Source organism: Puma concolor, chromosome A2, assembly GCF_028749965.1.
Source record: "Puma concolor isolate L17-30 chromosome A2, mPumCon1.1.hap2, whole genome shotgun sequence".
NCBI classification, from domain to species: domain Eukaryota; kingdom Metazoa; phylum Chordata; class Mammalia; order Carnivora; family Felidae; genus Puma; species Puma concolor.
The window spans coordinates 150219217-150235935 of NC_141668.1; the positions used below are offsets into that span (position 1 = coordinate 150219217).

Genomic DNA, 16719 nt, shown 5'->3' on the forward strand with positions numbered 1-16719 from the left:
GTTTTTTAGAACTAAAAATATCAGTAACAACAGCTGACATTTACTGAGCATTTACTATGTGCCTGGCATTGAGCTTGTGAAGCAGGGATTACTTTTATCCCCATTTTATATATCCCCTAGGCCTAGATGGGATACGTAATTTGTCAAGGTCACGGGGCTGCAAGTGTTGGATCTGGATGGTACCGTCTTCAAAACCAGCATTCTTAATCCCTATATGTTAACTAGAATGTATATGGACACAGTCACCAGTATGGTTACCAAGTGATATTCTGCATAACAGAAAATTCTATGAAGGGCAATATAGCCCAGCCCTGTTAGATGTTAGAACCTATTCTAAAGAACCAATAGTTAGATCCATATGGTATCTGCTCAAAGTGAGGTCTGTGAAAAAGAAATGAAGAATTCAGAAACAGATTGACCCAATCAGATTTTACTAAACAAAGGGTAGGGGGAAATTATTTAATAAGTGCTGACTGTATAAGCAATAAAACCTGGTGATGCTGGTGGGGAGTTGAGTCCATATTTTACTTCACACAGCAAAATAAACTTGGGATGGATAGTCGTCAAAGAATTAAATATAAAATGAGATTTTAGAAGACTAGCAGAAAATGGACCATCAGATGGATGGAAGAAAGCTCGATTTGTTAGCATTCAAGCAATAAAATAAAAAAGGACAAGAATGACAGATTGAACATTAAAATAAGACAAAAAAAAAAAAACCAGACTGGGAAATACTTGCATCATTGATGATACAGGAATAATATTGATAATATAAAAAATGCTTATTCAAAGTTAGAAGAGGCTCAAGTCTGCCAGCTGATGAATGGATATGAACAATCATTCACAGAAAGGAGAATGAATAGTAAGTGATGAAAAAAATAACATTTTTAAAGTCCTCTAAGAAACGCTAAAGTAACCTTGAACTACTGACAGACACTAGTAAAGCAGGAGAAAAAAGGGTGGTACCTACTGCTTAGAGATGTGTATTACGCCTCTTACCACTCGTTCCTGGGAGGCAGTAGTAGCATGAGCCCTGCAACTCTTTGCAAAAGTTCTGGGGCACTGTGGACCAAAACCCCTCTGCCTTGTACCTGCTTACTCAACTGCCAGGAATTTGTCCCAAGTGCAGAATGAAAGGACATATTAGCAAACAATGGTAAAGAATCCAAATATACCATATTAGGAGACTGAGTGAATGGATGAGGATACCTGCACACTTTAAGAATGAACCAAGAACAAAAGAAAATGTTAAGTGGCAGTAACACACACAAAAGAAAATGTGTGGTTGCTTGCAACTATGTAAAGACATGTATATAGATGGAAGGTTTTATGCTTTCCCTAGTATTACGGATACTTTATTTGTACATTTTTCTTTCTCTGGTTGTCAGTTGTCTTTCAAGTGGTGGTTAAAAAAAAATCTGGATTCAAATCCAGCCAGCAGCGGGACTTTGGGCAAGTTTGTAAAGTGGGGTAATATTTCCCAGCACGGTAGTGAGGTCAGCGGGAAGTGGCCTGAGCCCGCGTTTGGCACCTCAAACCTCGTTCTTGCAGTGGGGGCGCCTCCTCCTTCCTGAAAGGTAGAAGACATCAGCGCCCTGTCCGAGACCTTCTCCCTGGGCCCGGGAGTCCGGACACTCCTGGGTCTCTGCGGCATGTGGACTCCTTCCGGAGGGAACTTTCCATAGCAGAAGGGGAGGGGTATGGTTGTCCCACGGGCATCTGCGCTCACTGGGGAAGGGGCGAGCTCGGAGAACATAACAGCCTGTGGGCACCTCGGGTTGCGGGGCCGGCTTGCAGCCACCTTTAAGCTTCTGTTCCAACCCCGGGCCCCCAGCTCTCCTGCCCGAATTCGGCAGCCGTCTTGTGCCCCCTCGCTGGGGCCCCGAGCGGCTGGAAAACTCGGATTTACAGGGCGCCTCCTGCGGAAGCCTGGAGAAACCCAGTGCGCCTCGGGGCCCGGGGCCGACTTCGTAGACAAGGGGCACTTGGGTGCCCTTCCAGGTCTCGGAAGGACGCAACAGATTCCCGACGTGGGCCAGGCGCCTGGACGCAGCCCTCTCCCGCTGCTACACGCGCGCACATCTGGGATCGGTGGCGGCTCCGTCCGTTCCTCCGCTAATGCCATCTTGCCGGAGGCGGTCACGTGCGGACGACAGCGGCGCGCTTCGTCCGGCCCGGGCGCCAGGACCGACCCGCGGACACCACTGGGCTCCCTGCACAGCCGGAGGTGAGACTCGAGGGTCCTTCCCTCGTGGGTCGGAGAAGGGATAGGGTGGGTGCTTGGTCCCTGGGGCGCGTCTCCCTTTCGGGGCCCGACCGCACGGGGTCGCCGCGCCGTCGGGGGCCAGAGTCTCCGCCGCGTGCCCCACGCCACGGCCTCGGGGATGTCCGTGGCAAGTTGTGGCTCGGGGCACGAGGGGCGGGGGTAGACGGCGGCGCCCGACCCCGGCCCCTCACTCCCCTAACGCCTCGCATCCCGCGCGGCCCCAGCCGGGTTGGAAGACTTGCGGGCCGGCTAGGGGAGGCCCGGCCCGGGGGCGCCACGCGCACGGCGCGAGGGGCGCGGGCTGCCGGGAGGAGCGCGGAATGGGGGGGGGGGGGGGCGCGGGCGCATGCGCCCTGCACCCGTGCCATATTGGAATGAGTCGGAGCGCGGAGCGCCGCCGCCGCCGCCGCCTCCGCCGGAGCGCGGGTGGAGGGGGGCGGGGAGAGCTGCCGGCCGCCCCGCTCCGCCGAGCCCAGCAGGAAGGAGGGCGCGAGCGGGCGAGCGCGGGCGGCGCGAGCGGAAAAAGCGCCCGCGCGGGGAAGCGAAAAGAAGGAAAGAAAGAAAGAAAACGGGCGCGAGAGGAGGGAAAAGCCAGCGATCGAGCGAGGGCGCGCGCGAAAACTCCCGGCAGGTAAAAAAGCGGGGCCGCCAGCTGGGCCTTCCCGCGCGGCGGCCTGAAGGGGCGGCGGCGGCGCTGGGGCGGGGGACCGCGCGGCGCCCCCCTCGAGGGGGCCGCGCAACTTTGCCAACGAAAAACCGCCTCAGCCGGCGGGCGGCGGGCGCGCCGGCTGAGGCGCCAACGGGCGGCGGCGGCACGTTGGGGGCGGGGGCGGGGCGGGGGGGGGGCAGCGCGGCGCCCGCGCGCGGCCTCGCGCGCCCCCGCGGCCCCGCGCGCCGGCCGGCCGGGTTGCAGGAGCGCGCCTGGGCGCCTCGCCGCGGCGCCGAGCGGCCGCGGCGGCCGGCGGCCCCGGGAGGGCGGCGCGGCGCGCGGCAGCCCCGGGGGCGTGAAAGGAAAGTGGCCGGGCGGCGGCACCGGCGGGCGCCCAAGTTCCCCGGCGCTCTGGGCCCGCCGCGCGCCCCTCCCCGCGCGTCCCGCGCTCCCGCCCGCCGAGCCCCCGCGGACCCGCCCCCCGGGCTCGCTCCGGGGCCGGGGCGCGAACCCGCAGCTGAGGCCGGGGACGTGCTGCCCTCGCGGCGGTCCGAACTTCCGAGGGCCGAGGTGGCCGCTGCGCTGTTGCGGAGCGTCCGGCGGCCCCCGCAACCGGTTGCTTCGGGCCGGCGTGGTGGAGTGCGTCGGGCCTCCCTGGCGCCGCGCGCGAGCTGGCAGTGGGCTCGCCGGGCACCCGCCGCCCGACCCCAGCCGGACCCGCTCGCTCGGGAGGGCCGTGACCGTTTCGATTTCTGTTCTTAAAGTCTCGTTTTAAACCGTGAAGAAGAGGCTGTGGAGAGGCGAGCAGAGAGTCCTGAGAAGCAAGGCCTGCTCTGTGGGGAGCAGAAACGCCTTGTGAGAACAGAAATAAATTCCCGCGGAAAGGATGTATGTTAAGTTTTTAGCAAGATGTCAGCTCTTCACTGGGCTCTAAAACTAAGCTGTAAGGCACAGGTCACCTGCAAGTGTTGGTATGTGCAGGGAGCTGGGTAGGACACCCAAGGCAGAGACAAGATTTTTGTTCAGTGAGGGTTTTTCCCTGCGGGTCACTCCAAGCCGTGCTCCTGAACGGCCCCAAGTGATGTTTTCATGAGTCCTACCTAGTGACACAGTATTCTGAACCAAGTAACCATCAAAGAGATTTGAAAGGAAATAGGATGGATTTTGCCAATCCCTGCATATACCTTTTCCTCTTGAACCACATTTTAAAGATGTCACACTTGATTGCATCACAAGAAAAATGCTTGCCTGAAAATATGATCAATCCTTTGCCAACTGTCTTGAGAGGAGGAAGATGAGCGTGTCTTTGTGTATACACTTTGGGGCCCGTCGGTGTGCTATTTTGAAGGCTATGTTGAATCCTTCTAGGCCACAGGTAGATCCAGAGTTCATATTTGTTTACAGTGTCACAAAAGTAACGGCCTGGTGGAAACGGGAGTGGCTCAAGATCAGGAAACAGTTCTGTTACTACTGTTGTCATTGACTAGCTGCCTTATCTCGGTATGGTTCTTACCCTCAAGATTTGGTTTTCCTTATTCGCAAAATCAGAGGATGAATAGGTCATCTTTCTGCATGCTTTCAGATCTCAAATTTGGCAACTTTTTAAAATGAGAGATTAAAAAAATCATGGTCTGTGTTTTGACAGGTTTTACATAAAAGTGCTCACAATAAATATACATACATCTTTATCAAAATACATTTGGAAAAAACATCTTAGTTGCTACACCTAGGATTATTTTATATCACTTATTGTTTGAACACAGACATTTACAAATTTATTCAGCGTGTTCTAAAAATTCTATTTAATTTGTTTAAATTGAGGTCTGATTTACAGTAAGACCTTAAATGCATATGCATATGCCCTGATAACCACACTCAGATCAAGATTCACAGAATTTTCAGCCTCCCAATGGGCTCCGTTTACATTCCTCTCATGAGTAAGAGAGGAATGTACCCTCTCCCTAAGGGGACACCACAGTTCTGACTTCTGGCATCACTAGTGCATTTTGCTTCATAACAGGACCCTTTTGAGGGTGAGGGTGATACTAAGCTAAAGGACAACAGGTGTGTAAATCTGGAGTTATGGTCATTTTTGCCATGACGCTAAATGCTTTTATAAAAATTCTTAATGGTTGTTACTGCCTAGAATAACAAAAAATTCTGACCCAGGAAACTTCTTAGTCGGAAGGCCACTTTTCAGCTGAAGCAGGGCTTTGCAGATTTGGATCTGTGGTTGTTGGGCATCCTTGTGGTCACAGGCCCAGTATCAGTGTGTTACTTCCCATTTTTGGAATACTGAGGTATTTCTAGATAGTAGGCTTGGAGGATGGATCATGAACTTTCCCAACAAGTAAGTGTTTAAGGTGTTAGTAGATGAATCAGTTCCTTAAAGCCTACAATTTGCTGAGAAAATTGAATGAAAATTGATTTTTTAAAGTTCAGTGAATTAAAGAATGTGGGCATAAAGCTTTAACAACCTTTTAAATGACAGCAATTAACTTGATTTATATATGCAGGATATTCGCCTGGCTTATCCAGTCATTAAAACTTTAGTGATGAAAGCAAAAACAAAAGGTAACTAAAAATTATGTCAAGTGTGATTATTTTTTTTATTTCAACATGATTAGGATACCTTTTTGTATTAGCCATCTAGGAAGTTTTTGTTTTGTTTTGTTTTGTTTTTTCACTGAAGCAAGTACTTCAGCAATTTGCTTACTCTTCCCAAATGCCTTTTAATATATTGCTGTACATTTTCTTCTTCTTCTGAAGGAGAGGAGTTAGAAGTTGTAAGTGAATTCTTGTCGAGTCTTCACAATGGCCTGTGTTTTTTATTGCAAGGATGTCTTTGTGATACAAAGTTGGGAACTGCCTAAGGCCTGTGGTAGTGATGTATGGGGCATAGTCCACTAAGTTCAAAGATTTTCTTGGGGATTTCTGGGTGGCTCAGTCAGTTAAGCATCTGACTTTGGCTCAGGTGATGATCTTGAGGTTTGTGAGTTTAAGCCCCGCATGTGGCTCTATGCTGACAATGAGGAGCCTGCTTGGGATTCTCCCTCTCCCTCCCTGTCTTCCCCTTTCCCACTTGTGCCTGCGCGAGCACTCTCTCAAAAAAATAAACTTAAAAGAAAAAGATTTTCTTTTGTGAAATGGATTTCGCTGAATAATTGGTTTCTGTGACTAAGCCAGTCAGTTAACTAGCCAACAGCTAAGCTAGGTTTGGTTACTCTACTCCAAGATTCATAGCATCATTAGTTAAGACAGTAATTCATCACTTAGTAATTGATCCACTGGTTGTGTGTATGCCTTTTTTTTTTTTTTTTTTAGAGATTTCTTAGCTTTTACATGATCAACTGTTTAACTTAAACCTTGTTAAATTTTGAGAGTTGCAACTAAAGATGCAAAATGAGAAACAAAATACATAGGAAAGGTCATTTCCCCTTTTAATATTTGTTCCTTTGAATTTAAATTTTTCTCTTTAAAAATGGTTTTCCTGTCCGTAACTTGCTGCTTCTGTAGGGTACTTTTGCTTTCACAGTGGTGATAGACTGGGCTTAGCTACAGAACGAGGGTATGGATACAGACATCGTTTGACTTTAAAGTCTATAGAACAGGTGAACTCTCAAAACTTCATTGGCCTTTTTATTAAGACTTCATGTTATGCTCATGTTAAATAAACGAATATGATCCAAAAAGCAGACCATTATGTAGGCAGGTATTTTGAATGCCAAATATTTTTGTACATAAAGAGCACATGATCAGTAAATGGTGTAGCTTTGTTACGGCGGGCAGTTATCTTTCTGTAAGTAGCATTTGTTACCTAACTGGGATGCTTTGCAATTGAAACAATATTTCTCCTTATACATAGTTGTTAAATTGGGCGAAGGTCTCTGGGGATTTTGGTTATGGGGAGATTTTGAACCATTATACTTTAGGGAGTGGGATTTTGATAGGATTCTGTTTCTTCAAGTGGTACTAGCCCCATTGGAAATGATTTAAAATAAAAAGGATGTGGTCAGGTTGTTGCCAGTTCATTTTTAAATTTTACAAAAGTGGGAGAGAGAATAAGAACAAAGACAAGTTATTAATAGAAAAATTATGATTTCACTGCAGAAGTTTTAACAAGTTTGGATGTAAACCTTTGCCTGTAATTGAGAGGCACCTGAAGATTTGTATATAATTAATTTCTAGTCTCTTATCCAAGAGGATGTTTTTAACCTTATTGAGCTCTCTTAGTCTTTAGTCGATCACTCAAGAGTATAATTAAAAAACAAAAGATGTAGTCTTTATGTTGTGCTAAAAGATACTAAGTACCGAACTTTGTGGTTTGAAAGTTTGGTACCGTCAGAGTCAGGCATTTGGCTGTGCAGGGAGAGGCTATGAGGTGGCATTTCTAACGGTGGACTGTGTTGTGCGTAGGTTTCTTTTTGACACTTTTGCTTAATCTCGAGAAAGGTTAGTTGCTAAACCGATTTAGCATAGGGCAGTTCAGAGTACCTGTTTGTTCTGGGAAAGTTGGTTTTAGTCTGAGATGACGTTTGGAGAGGGTCTTAGATGAGAGATGGAAGGTGGTTTGTCGGCAGTTGCAAGTGCAAGATAGTTAACGTACTTGGAGTGACAACATGAGACGGACGGGCAGAGAACTTTAGCAACTACTAAAATACCTCAAGAGTTTCTGATGCTGACGTTCAGTTGACAGTGTTAACCAACAAATATTTTGATTTGGATTCCAAATTATTTTTTTTACACTGAATAGTTTTGTTTTAATTTTTTAAAAGTTTATTTATTTATTTTGAGAGACAGAGAAAGACTGCACAAGCAGGGAAGGAGCTGAGATCAAAGAGCTGAGCCAAGATCAAGAGTTGGGGAGGCTCAACCAACTGAACCACGCAGGTGCCCCTGAATAGTTTTTTTTTTTTTTCATTTATTTATATATGAGAGAGAGCGAGAGCACGTATGAGAGAGGCAGAGAGAGAGAGAGGGAGAGACAGAATCCCAAGCAGGCTCCACACTGTCAGTGCAGAGTCTGACGCGAGGCTCCATCCTATGAACTGTGAGATCATGACCTGAGCTGAAATCAAGAGTTGGACGCTTAACCCACTGAGCCATCCAGGCACTCTGTTACCCTGGATAGTTTTTTCCTTTTACATTTTTTTAATTTTGAGAGAAAGAGAGAGCACGAGCTGGGGAGGGACAGAGAGAGGGAGACAGGATCTGAAGTGGGCTCTGTGCTGACGGCTGAGAGCCCAATGTGGGGCTTGAACCCACAAACCGTGGGATTATGATCTAAACTGAAGTCCGACTCAACTGACTGAGCCACTCGGGTGTCCCCCTCCTGCAGAGTTTTATTTTTTTTTATTTTTATTTTTTAAATTTTTTTTTCAACATTTATTTATTTTTGGGACAGAGAGAGACAGAGCATGAACGGGGGAGGGGCAGAGAGAGGGAGACACAGAATCGGAAACAGGCTCTAGGCTCTGAGCCATCAGCCCAGAGCCTGACGTGGGGCTTGAACTCACGGACCGCGAGATCGTGACCTGGCTGAAGTCAGACGCTCAACCGACTGCGCCACCCAGGCGCCCCTCCTGCAGAGTTTTAAAAAAACATTTGAGGTGGTCGCTGTGTAGCATCTCCTCAGTGGTAAGGCTACCTATGAGCTACTCCTAGTTTTGCGTTCTTTTCCCGTCTATTTGTTGCCCACATTAGAGTGCTTTCTGGCCTCTGAATTTTTACTAGTGGTCTTTCTAATGGGTCATTTCCTGTAAAGCATGCTTTCTCTGTGTGAAAAACAATATATGGGAATTTGGAATCATAATTTTAAGGTACCATTTTGGCTCATTTTTGCTTGTATGTAAATAAATAACCTTCTTGGGGTAATTGAATGAAGAAGACACAGAATCACTTAGCATGTCACCTGTCTAGAACATAGTGAACACAGTGAGGAAGTAAATCTTCATTATATTTAAATTTTTTAATTATTTTGCTTGTAAAATATACATAACATAAAATTTACCATTTTATTTTTTTTTAACGTTTAATTTTGAGAGAACATGCGCGCAAGTGAGGGAGGGGCAGAGAGGGAGGGGAACAGAGGACCCAAAGTGGGCTCTGTGCTGTCAGTAGTGAGCCTGATGTGGGCCTTGAACTTATTAACCATGAGATCATGACCTGGGCTGACATCAGACACTCCAGCTAATGAGCCACTGAGGTGTTCCCAAATTCACCATTTTATTTGTTACTTACTTTTTTTTTAATGTTTATTTTTGAGAGAGAGTGCGAGTGGGGGAGGGGCAGAGACAGAGGGAGACAGAGAATCTGAAGCAGGCTCAGGGCTCTGAGCTGTCAGCACAGAGCTCGACACGGGGCTTAAACCCACAAACCGTGAGATCATGACCTGAACCAAAGTTGGACACTTAACGTACTGAGCCACTCAGGTGCTCCCTTTTTTAAAAAAAAATTTTTTTAGAGAGAGAGAACAGTTTTATTTTATTTTTTTTTTTTAATTTTTTTTTTCAATGTTTATTTATTTTTGGGACAGAGAGAGACAGAGCATGAACGGGGGAGGGGCAGAGAGAGAGGGAGACACAGAATCGGAAACAGGCTCCAGGCTCCGAGCCATCAGCCCAGAGCCTGACGCGGGGCTCGAACTCACGGACCGCGAGATCGTGACCTGGCTGAAGTCGGACGCTTAACCGACTGCGCCACCCAGGCGCCCCGAGAGAGAACAGTTTTAAAGTGTACAATTCAGTGGCGTTAAATACATTCACGATGTTGTGCAGGCAGTTGTCACCACTATCCATTTCTAGAACGTTTCCCAAACTGAAATTCCGAGCCCACTGACAGTAACTCCCATTTCCCTTTCCCTGTCAGGCCCTAGCAAACACCATTCTACTTTCCCTCTTACGAACTTGGCTACTCTGGCCACCTCATATATGTGGAATCATACTGTTTTTGTCCTCTCGTGAATGGCTTGTTTCCTCATAGTGTCCTTGAGGGTCGTCCATAGGTACTGTAGCATGTGCTTCAGAATTTCTTTTTGAGGAAGTACATTTTTAAAAATGTATTTTCACAGCATGTAAAATAGAGGTCACAGAAACCTCTAGATTTCTACACTAGGACTCGTTTATCTTGCGTGGAAGAACTCTGTAGGTTGCCGGCAGAGCTGGGAGAACCAGGTCCTGACATACTTGGTTATTGGGATGCCAGAGACGGATGGAAGCAGACTGTGCCAACGGGGTAGAAGATGGGAAAGTGTAGAAGCAGGGGTTGCTACAGTCTGGGGTCTCACTTGGGTGGAACAGAGAGCCCTGTGTGTCTTAGGATTACATCTTACCGTGTAATCACGTGTTCACAGTGTAGGTCTGGGTAAAAACATCTATCCAGAACAGTTAACCAAAAAAGTTTGCGTATTCAAAGTTGTAAATAGGCCTTCAGCTATCTGAGAGGCATGATTAGTCAGTGACTCATTGACCAGCTGTTCCGGTTAGTTGAGGTTTTGCCATATTTAACATCTCATTTCTGTATTCATGGAAAACTAGTGAGTTTTTAAAGAGGCTCAATAATCTACTTAATAATATTACTACATAAATAATGCTTTATATTTTAAATTTATTGTATTACTTTAACTTTGCATTTGTGAAATACAGATATCCAGTCATAGAGGGAAAGCAGGTTTGACAGAATTAAGGATTACACGTTGAACAGTTAGCACTTTCAGAATGGCTAAAGAGCTGTACATTTTTTCTTTCATTGTTGTTTTAACTCTTATTGTTTAAATGCCTGTATTAGTGTAGTAAACATGGGTGAGTCTCCTGAATACTCTGTTACTGGAAGAGGGCAGATACTTTGGGGCATTTCTTGATCACCGCTCCTACGACTGCCTTCTTGACAAGGCTGCTTTTGATTATCTTTCTTGAAACCCTTGAAAAATTGACAATGGCATGACACCTGATTTTTTTTCTTTTCTTTTCTTTTCTTTCTCTTTTTCTTTTCCTTTTTTTTTTTTTTTTTTTTTTTTTTTTTTTGTGCCTTAACTTACTGCTCAGTTCTTAAGGAAATCAGAGTGGTTAGTTGCTTCCTAGAGTTAGTAAGGTTTTTCTGAATGTGTCAGTTTCTTTGACAGATACCGTCCCTAGGACACTACTGAGCACCTCTTTTACACCATTCTCTCCCTATTGTGGATCATTGGTGCTCCTGAATTGTCAGTTAGATATTTTGAAAAGCCCAATTTATACACCAGAGTCAGTTTGTTAATTTTTTAAAATAAACATTGGTGTTTGTGAGTAAACTGTTAGATGAGACATTCTTTTTTTTTTTTGTTTTTTGTTTTTTTTTTTTAAGTGAGCTTCCTGCCCAACACGGGGCCTGAACTCACAACCCTGAGATCGAGTCATATGCTCTACCAACCCAGCCAGCCAGGCGCCCCATCCTTTCCTTTTTAAAAAAAAAATTAGTAGATAGGTGTTCTTTCCAGGAGTATAGTTTCCTTTTTATTCGTTTTCATTTTTATTATTGAGCAAAATGGGCAGGAGTAGGTAGTCTGGTAACTAAAGGTAGAAATTTGAAAAACTTTGAGTGTTTTGTTGTTGTGATTATGGTCATTTATGATATTTGAACCCCTCAACTTCTCAATGTAATTAATGTTTATTGTTTCCATTTTGTTTCCTTTTTAAAAAAAATTTTTTTAACATTTATTTATTTTTGAGACAGAGAGAGAGAGAGAGAGAGAGAGAGAGAGAGAGAGAGAGAGAGCATGAACAGGGAAGGGTCAGAGAAAGAGGGAGACACAGAATCCAAAACAGGCTCCAGGCTCTGAGCTGTCCGCACAGAGCCCGACGCGGGGCTCGAACCCACGAATCGTGAGATCATGACCTGAGCCGAAGTCGGACGCCCAACCGACTGAGCCACCCAGGCGCCCCCCATTTTGTTTCCTTTTTAAAGCTGGTTTCCCAGTCTTCAATGATGAGTTATATTTACATTTAAAATGTACATAGTTTTTATTATTAATACAAATAACATTGTACATAAATTGGGAAACAGATCTGCTCCTAGATGTTACAGGGGTGGGAGGGTGCTTTTTCCTTAAGGGGCACGTAGGGTCTCCAGGGTGAACTGAGAGCAGCTTTAGATGACTCAGTTGTCAGATCCGGTTGCCAGTAGTGGGCATGACAAGGGAATGGAGAGTTGGGTGGGCTCTTGTGGCCTTCCCTTGTAGGGTGGATCTCCCTTTTTTGCAATGAGTGCTTGAGGAGGGTTGCATGACTCCTGCTGCCAGACCCGGGGCCTTAAGGCACTACAGGGTTCTGAGGACCTTGTCCCAATGTCCCCGCCCAGTCTTTACCCTCATCTTGGCTTCCTATTAACATGTCTAAAAGGAGCTCTTTCCAGAATACCTCTACTAGTGAAATCTTAGATTCTGGTGTGGTGTTTTTCTACAGCCTCCTCAGGAGGCTTCCATACTCCCCCATCTCATTGTGATCTCCTTTTTCTCTGAGTTCCAGCCCCTTCAAATCTGGACCCATTGTCCAGTCTTTCACTTGCTTCCTAGCCAGTACCCTTACTCTTACCCCCTTGCCCTTCTGTAGCCTCTGCTTTGTAGAAAACCATTTCTAACCAGTCTAGCCTGTGCCCTCTCTGCTACCGGACACAGGCTATTGCAAATTCAGGGTCTCCTCCTAAAGTGGCCCTGTGTGTGGATGGCCCCACAGGGTCCTGTCTTGAGGAAGACCCTTTTCTTTTTGCCTTCCATGACCTTTTCAGACCCAGCCTTGTTTCTCTGTTTACAGCTCTCTCGGTGGATTCATCCACGTTTAGACCACCTAGCCCTCTTAAACCTTTCTGTTAAGCTTTGTATCCACATGTCCTTTACTGTCTGGACCTTTCCAGTTTGAATGCCCCACTGGTCCCTCAAAATGCACAGGTCCAAAACAATTCCTTATTCTACCCCAAAGCTGCTACTCCTCCAGTAGGCCTGTCTGCCGAGATCTCCTTCTCTACGTTCCTCCTCAGCGATGGTAGTAATGGTGTTTGTTTCATCGTGCAGCAGCTCTCCTGTGGAACTCAGTCTTCTTCAGTTACCAGCCTCTGACTTAAGAACGTTCATGCAACTCAGACTTGTTAGCTTTCAAACGTTTTTAAAGCTATGGAACCCTTTGTTCAAATGAAATCTTTCTAGGAAGCCTGATATGTAACCTAAATGAAACTAGAGGTCTCCTGGGGGAAGGGAGTAAAGGGCTAGCATCCCATCCTGCCCTGTTGCTTAGCCAGCCTCCCAGGGCTGCCCTCCTCCTCCCCCTCCCACCTCCTCCCCACTCCTCTCCTTCCTCCCCCTCCTCCCTCCTCCCCCCTCCTACTCCCTCCTCCCCCTCCCCTCCCCCATCCTTCCCCCTCCTCCTCCTCCGGGCAGATTTGGCATCCAGCGCCTGGACTCTGTACTGGGAGCTTCTGCAGTTACTTCTAGTACTGCCCTGAGGGCACTCTGTGTATTTGAAAATCGCTTTATGTTTTGCACCCACCTCTTTCCCATTGGTTTTCCTTTGGAAATTTTTAATTGTGACTGATAAACATAAAATTAGTGCCAGTGATGAATCTGCCAAGGAAACGGAAAGCCACTTTGGAAAGTGAAACTGGGTATTAAAAGAGCCAGCTCCATTAAATGCTGAAACCTTCAGAAGTGCCCAACGGCTTCTTTCAAAATTTACATGTCTCTTCTGACTGTACTTTTCTGTCTTTAAAGCTGCATTTCTATGACATGAACATTCAAGATAAACTTAGTTTAATTTTACTGTTTTTGTTTTGTCCCTTGACCAGTATAGCAGGTTTATTCAACCCACAGTGTTACTAAAATGTTAAGTATTTGTAGTGAAAAATGTAAACATTGTTCTATTGACTCCAAATGGTCCCCCCATCTTCCCTGCTCTCCAGTTAATCTGACACTGTGGCCAGATAGAGCTCTCTAAGCAAATTTGATTTTATCATGGAGAACTCTCACTGCCAGTGGTGATGAAGTCCAAACTCGTCCGGAAAGCATGCAGAATCTTCGAAGAGCTCCTCTTGTGTGACCTGTCCCGCTCATCTCCCTCTCTCTCACATGCTTCCCCCCGCCCCCAGCCGCACCGAGACCCTGCTCTTCTGCAAATCCTTTTCCATGGATGTCCCTCTGTCTAGAGTGTCCTTCCACTAACACAGCACTTCAGAAATGTCAATCTTGCGTGTGCCACTTCCATGCTTTTTGTCGTATTCAATTACCATAATCACTTTTAATATTAAAAAGTTGACTTTTGAATATTTGATTTTTAACTTAAATTTCATAAAGTATTATTACATTTAAAAATGAAAAATAATGAAATACAAGTAATAAATCTAATCAGTTTATTAAAATACTTCAGTAAGGTTTTCAACAAAGCCCTTTCTTCATACTTAAATATTTTTATTTTTTAAATTTTTTAAATTATTTTTTTAATGTTTATTCTTGAGAGAGACAGAGCATGAGTGAGGGAGGGGCAGAGAGAGAGAGGGAGACACAGAATCCGAAGCAGGCTCCAGCTTCTGAGCTGTCAGCACAGAGCCTGACACGGGGCTTGAACTCACAAGCCATGAGATCATGACCTGAGCCAAAGTTGGATGCTTAACCAACTGAGCTACCCAGGCACCCTCATACTTAGATATTTTTAAAACTAGGTACCTGATAGTAGATGATATTAAGGAATTGTTGATTATTTTTCCTTTTTCTTTTTTTTAGGTGTGCTAATGGCATTGTGATTATATAGGAGAATGCCCTTATTCCTGGGGGACAGCAGCTGAAGCGTTTAGAGGTGAGGTGTCATGATGTCTCCAATACTTCCAGATAGCTCAGGAAGTATACATATATGTACGTACATATACACAGACAAAGCTAATCAGGAAATAGTTAATCATTTTTGAATCTAAGTGGAGAGTATTTGGATTTTTTCTTTGAAAATTTTGATGAAACCCTGTTTTTGTTTGAGATGGGGAGAGTATAAAAATGGCTGCGAGAAAAGTTGGTATTAATAAAAATTTTTAGGGGCACCTGGGTGGTGCTGTTGGTTGAGTGTCTGACTCTTGGTTTTGGCTCAGGTCGTGATCTTGCAGTTCGTGGGATCAAGCCCTGCATTGGTCTCTGCGCTGACAGCATGGAGCCTGCTGGGGATTCTCTCTCTCCCTCTCTCTCTGCCTCATCTCTCAAAATAAGTAAATAAACTTAAAAAAAAAATAAAACAAGTTTTTAATCTCAGCTCATGACGAGTAACACACACAGACACACACAGACACACACACACACACACACACACACACAGCACAGATCCACTTGTTGAAGTGACATGTAGACTTGCATTTTTGTGTGGCGGGAACACCACATAATTGAAGTTCTTTTTAAAAGATAATTAACTTTAAAATTGAGATATGGTTGACATACAGCATTGTATTGGTTTCAGGTGTGCAACACAATGATTCAATATTTGTATATATCAGGGGATGATGACCACAGCAAGTCTAGTTAACATTCTTCACCACACACAATTACAACGCTTTTTTGTGTGTGTGTGTGATGAGAACTTTTAAGATTTACTCTCTTAGCATATATGCAATACAGTATTATTAACTATAATCGCTGTGCTGTACATTACATCCCAGGACTTAATTTATTTTATAATTGGAAGTTTGTGCTTTTGAAGTTTTTAATAAAATTTTATTTAAGCAGTAGCTGTGAACTTACAGTTGCAAGTTTTATGTGTTAACACCCCCCCATCCCACCATAAAAATTCTATATAATATACTTTAAAAGAAAGAGCCTTTACAGCCCCTACATTTTCTTCTGTCCCACCAGTGGCTTGGGTGTTGTGCAGAGTGGAATGCACTGAGGAAATCCCTGCTTGCCCTGTAAGACTCCAGTTGTGTGTGAGGTCTCCCTTCCTAGACTGCTCTTGGCCACATTAACTACCCTTTACCCTGGGTGCTCATGTGCTAGTATTCTACTCTTACAAATATTACAGTTGTAATTATGTATTCAGTGTTTTTCATCTCTACCAGAATGTGAGCTCAAGGTCAGAGACTGTGTTTTCCTCCCCATCAGTACCTCGCACAGCCTAGCAGAGAGCAGGTGGTGGGTAACTACGGCTGATGGAGGCACACAGGCAGCATTGCAGTACCACCGTCTGTAACATTTCTTTCCCCACGAAAATGCATTTGTGTGCAAAACAAGAAGCTATCATGTTTAGTCAAATTCCATCTTGTCACTCCCAGGCTTAGAGCCTGCCAGTGACTTTCCGAAGTCATTACAGTAAAATCCAAACTCCTTTTGTGGCCTGTAATGCCTTTTGTGATTTGTCCCCTACCCGTCTCTGCCATGTTTCCACTGCTTTCCCATGTTTTTTGTGTCCCTCCAAGCACACCAAGTTTATTATAGCTAGTTCCTTTTCATCATAGGATGATAGGGGCTTCAGCTCAGGGGTGAAACTTGCTTCAATATCCTTACCTTCACTCCAGGTACTACTTTCATATGGCTGTTTGGTTTTCTTTATGGCATTTATCACTATATGAAATTATCTTATTTTCAGCTCACTTTTGTATTTAAATTAAAAAATTTAATTTATTGTATATGCTTTGAAGGCACACTGTAGAGAATATTAAAATCTACTCCAGTGATGTTTTTCCTTATTGCTCCTTGTGGGAGAACTCGACAATGCCCTGATGCATTGTTCTTGCATATACTATTGTAAACTTCATGAAGACAGGAACTGGGTCTTTTTTTTTTTTTTTTAATTAAGTTTTTAATTTCAATTCCAGT

At 45.0% G+C, this 16719-nt stretch overlaps 1 protein-coding gene across 14 annotated transcripts in view; it reads left to right on the forward strand.

Annotated features, from left to right (window-relative positions):
* The first annotated feature begins 1927 nt into the window (after nucleotides 1-1927).
* SFMBT1 (Scm like with four mbt domains 1) overlaps nucleotides 1928-16719 on the forward strand; it is a 130215-nt gene continuing 115423 nt past the window's right edge. For 4 of the 14 annotated variants that reach the window (XM_086697946.1, XM_086697945.1, XM_086697942.1 and 1 more), the window contains exons 1-2: nucleotides 1928-2227; nucleotides 14653-14725. The gene's annotated coding sequence lies outside the window, so the exon portion shown is untranslated. Of the gene's footprint in view, nucleotides 2228-2644; nucleotides 2898-3548; nucleotides 3804-4271; nucleotides 4291-14652; nucleotides 14726-16719 lie in introns of those variants that run through there. The other 10 variants (XM_086697941.1, XM_086697940.1, XM_086697939.1 and 7 more) reach the window with 5 other exon arrangements.